We start from the raw sequence: 4,295 nt of genomic DNA on the forward strand, positions 1-4,295 counted from the left end.
CCTGAAGAGGCTCAAGAACTCATTGACATGGTTGCAAACAACCAGTTCATGTATACCTCTGAGAGGAATTCCGTGAATAATGGGATACCTCAGAAGAAAGGAGTTCTTGAAATTGATGCTCTGAATGTCATATTGGCTCAGAACAAAGTGTTGACTCAACAGGTCAACATGATCTCTCAAAATCAGAATGGATGGCAACATGCATCCAACAGTATTAAAGAGGCTGTTTCTGAAGAAGCTTATGATCCTGAGAACCCTGCAATAGCAGAGGTTAATTATATGGGTGAACCTTATGGAAACACCTATAATTCATCATGGAGAAATCATCCGAATTTCTCATGGAAGGATCAACAAAAGCCTCAACAAGGCTTTTATAATGGTGGAAGAAACAGGCTAAGCAATAACAAGCCTTTTCCATCATCTTCTCAGCAACAGATAGAGAGTTCTGAGCAGAGCCCCTCTAATTTAGCAAATTTAGTCTCTGATCTGTCTAAGGCCATTTTAAGTTTCATGAGTGAAACAAGGTCCTCCATCAAAAATTTGGAGGCACAAGTGGGCCAGCTGAGTAAGAAAGTCATTGAAACTCCTCCCTGTATTCTCCCAAGCAATACAGAAGAGAATCCAAAAGGAGAGTGCAAGGCCATTGATGTAATCAATATGGCCGAATGCACAAGGGAGGAGAAGGACGAAAATTCTAGTGAGGAAGACCTCCTGGGGCGTCTCTCAAACAAGAAGGAGTTCCCTATTGAGGACCTAAGAGAATCTGGGGCTCATATAGAGACCATAGAGATTCCACTAAATCTCCTTCTTCCATTAATGAGTTCTGAAGACTATTCTTCCTCAGAAGAGGATGAAGATGTGACTGGAAAGTAAGTTGCTCAATATTTAGGAGCCATCATGAAGCTGAACGCCAAGTTGTTTGGTAATGAGACTTGGGAAGGTGAACCTCCCTTGCTCGTTAGTGAACTAGATACATAGGTTCAGAACTATAGGCACCATGACCTTTAATAAGGCTCTGTGTGACCTGGGGTCAGGCATAAATCTTATGCCACTCTCTGTAATGGTGAAACTGGGGATCATTGAGGTACAGCCTGCCTTATTCTCATTACAATTAGCAGACTAGTCAGTAAGCCAAGCTTATGGATTAGTAGAGAACGTGTTAGTAAAGGTTAAAGGCCTTTACATCCTTGCTAATTTCATAATCTTAGACATTAGGAACGAAGAGGATGAATGCATCATCCTTGGAAGACCATTCCTAGCCACAGCAGGAGCTGTGATTGATGTTAACAAAGGAGAATTAGTCCTTCAATTGAATGGGGACTACCTTGTGTTTAAAGCACACGGCTATCCTTCTGTAACAAGGGAGAGTAAGCATGTAGAGCTTCTCTCAGTACAGAGTCAAACAGAGCCCCCACAGTCAAACTCTAAGTTTGGTGTTGGGAGGCCACAACCAAACTCTAAGTTTGGTGTTGAATCCCCACAACCAAACTCTAAGTTTGTTGTTGGGATTATACAACATTGACCTGATCACCTGTGTGGCTGCATGAGAGCCTACTGTCAAGCTATTGACATTAAAGAAGCGCTTGTTGGGAGGTAACCCAATTTTTATTTATCTAATTTTATTTTTATTTAACTGTTATTTTGTGTTTTAGTAGGTTCATGATCATGTGGAGTCACAAAAAAATATTAAAATTAAAAACAGAATCAAAAATAGCAGAAGAAAAATCACACCGTGGAGGAAGGACTTACTGACGTTTAAACGCCAGTAAGGAGCATCTGGCTGGCGTTCAATGCTAGAATAGAGCATGGATCTGGCGTTGAACGCCAGAAACCAGCAACATCCTGGCGTTCAAACGCCAGGAATACACCCTGAGGAAAGCTGGTGCTGAACGCCAGAAACAAGCATGGAACTAGCGTTCAACGCCAGAAACATGCTACAATTGGGCATTGAACGCCCAGATTGAGCATCACTTCGGCGTTTAAATGCTAGAATTGTATGCAAAGACATTCTACATGCCTAATTGGTGCAGGGATGTAAATCCTTGACACCTCAGGATCTGTGGATCCCATAGGATCCCCACCTACCTCACCCTCTCTCTCTCCATTCATGGTCATCCCTTCTGTTTTTCATTCACCACTCACATCTATCCACTCTTCCCCAAACACCCCACCTACGTTCAAAATTCAAATTCTCTTTCCTATCCAATCCCACCCATATAGCCGAATACACACATCCCTCCATCTCCTCCATATCTTCTTCTTATTCTTCATCTTTTCTTTCTTCTCTTGCTCGAGGGCGAGCAATTTTCTAAGTTTGGTGTGGTAAAAGCATAGCTTTTTATTTTTCCATAACCATTGATGGCACCTAAGGCCAGAGAAACCTCAAAAAAAAAAGAGAAAATGGAAGACAAAAGCTTCCACCTCTGAGTCATGGGAGATGGAAAGACTCATCTAAAGGGTTTATAGCTCAGTGGTAGAACATTTGACTACAAATCAAGAGATCCCTGACATACCTCAAGGGATAAATTGTCCTCCACACAATTATTGGGAGCAACTAAGGATAGGAGCTCCAAAATTACTAGGGATCATGCAACAGAAGCAAGGAAGAGACATAGAGGAGCTCAAAGAGCACCATTGGTTCTTCAAGAAGGCGCCACCCTCACTAAGGTCGACTCATTCCTCGTTCTTATTTCTCTGTTTTTCAATTTTTATGCTTCATGTTTATTTATGTTTTGTGTCTCTACTTCATGATCATTAGTATTTAGTAACTATGTCTTAAAGCTATGAATAATTCCATGAATCCTTCACCTCTCTTAAATGAAAAATGTTTTTAATTCAAAAGAACAAGAAGTACATGAGTTTCAAATTTATCCTTGAATTTAATTTAATTATATTGATGTGGTGACAATAATTTTTGTTTTCTGAATGAATGCTTGAATAGTGCATATTTTTGATCTTGTTGTTTATGAATGTTAAAATTGTTGGCACTTGAATGAACAATGAATAAGAAAAATGTTATTGATGATCTGAAAAATCATAAAATTGATTCTTGAAGCAAGAAAAAGCAGTGAAAAAACAAAAGGCTTGCGAAAAAAAAGAAGAAAAGAAAGAAAAAAAATTTTAGAAAGAAAAAGAAAAGCAAGAAGAAAAAGCCAATAGCCCTTAAAACCAAAAGGCAAGGGTAAAAAGGATCCAAGGCTTTGAGCATCAATGGATAGGAGGGACTAAGGAAATAAAATCCAGGCCTAAGCGGCTAAATCAAGCTGTCCCTAACCATGTGCTTGTGTCATGAAGGTCCAAGTGAAAAGCTTGAGACTGAGTGGTTAAAGTCATGATCCAAAGCAAAAAGAGTGTGCTTAAGAGCTCTGGACACCTCTAACTGGGGACTTTAGCAAAGCTGAGTCACAATCTGAAAAGGTTCACCCAGTCATGTGTCTGTGGCATTTATGTATCCGGTGGTAATACTGGAAAACAAAGTGCTTAGGGCCACGGCCAAGACTCATAAAAGTAGCTGTGTTCAAGAATCAACATACTTAACTAGGAGAATCAATAAACACTATCTGAACTCTGAGTTCCTATAGATGCCAATCATTCTAAACTTCAAAGGATGAAGTGAGATGCCAAAACTGTTCAGAAACAAAAAGCTACAAGTCCCGCTCATCTAATTAGAATTAATATTCATTGATACTTTGGAAATTATAGTATATTCTCTTCTTTTTATCCTATTTGATTTTCAGTTGCTTGGGGACAAGCAACAATTTAAGTTTGGAGTTGTGATGAGCGGATAATTTATACGCTTTTTGGCATTATTTTTAGGTAGTTTTTAGTAGTAGTTTTTAGTATGATCTAGTTACTTTTAGGGATGTTTTCATTAGTTTTTATGCTAAATTCATATTTCTGGATTTTACTATGAGTTTGTGTAATTTTTTGTGATTTCAGGTATTTTCTGGCTGAAATTTGGGGACCTGAGCAAAACTTTGATAGGAGGCTGACAAAGGACTGCTGATGCTGTTGGAATCTGACCTCCCTGCAGTCAAAACGTATTTTCTGGAGCTACAGAACTCCAAATGGCGCGCTCTCAATAGAGTTGGAAATTAGACATCCAGAGCTTTCCAGCAATATATAATAGTTTATACTTTATTCGAGATTTGATGATGTAAACTGGCGCTCAACGCCAGTTCCATGCTGCATTCTAGAGTCAAACGCCAGAAACACGTCACGAACCAGAGTTGAACGCCCAAAACACGTTACAACTTGATGTTCAACTCCAAGAGAAGCCTCAGCTCGTGGATAGA

The sequence above is a fragment of the Arachis duranensis genome, chromosome 6 (assembly GCF_000817695.3).
Source record: "Arachis duranensis cultivar V14167 chromosome 6, aradu.V14167.gnm2.J7QH, whole genome shotgun sequence".
NCBI lineage: Eukaryota > Viridiplantae > Streptophyta > Magnoliopsida > Fabales > Fabaceae > Arachis > Arachis duranensis.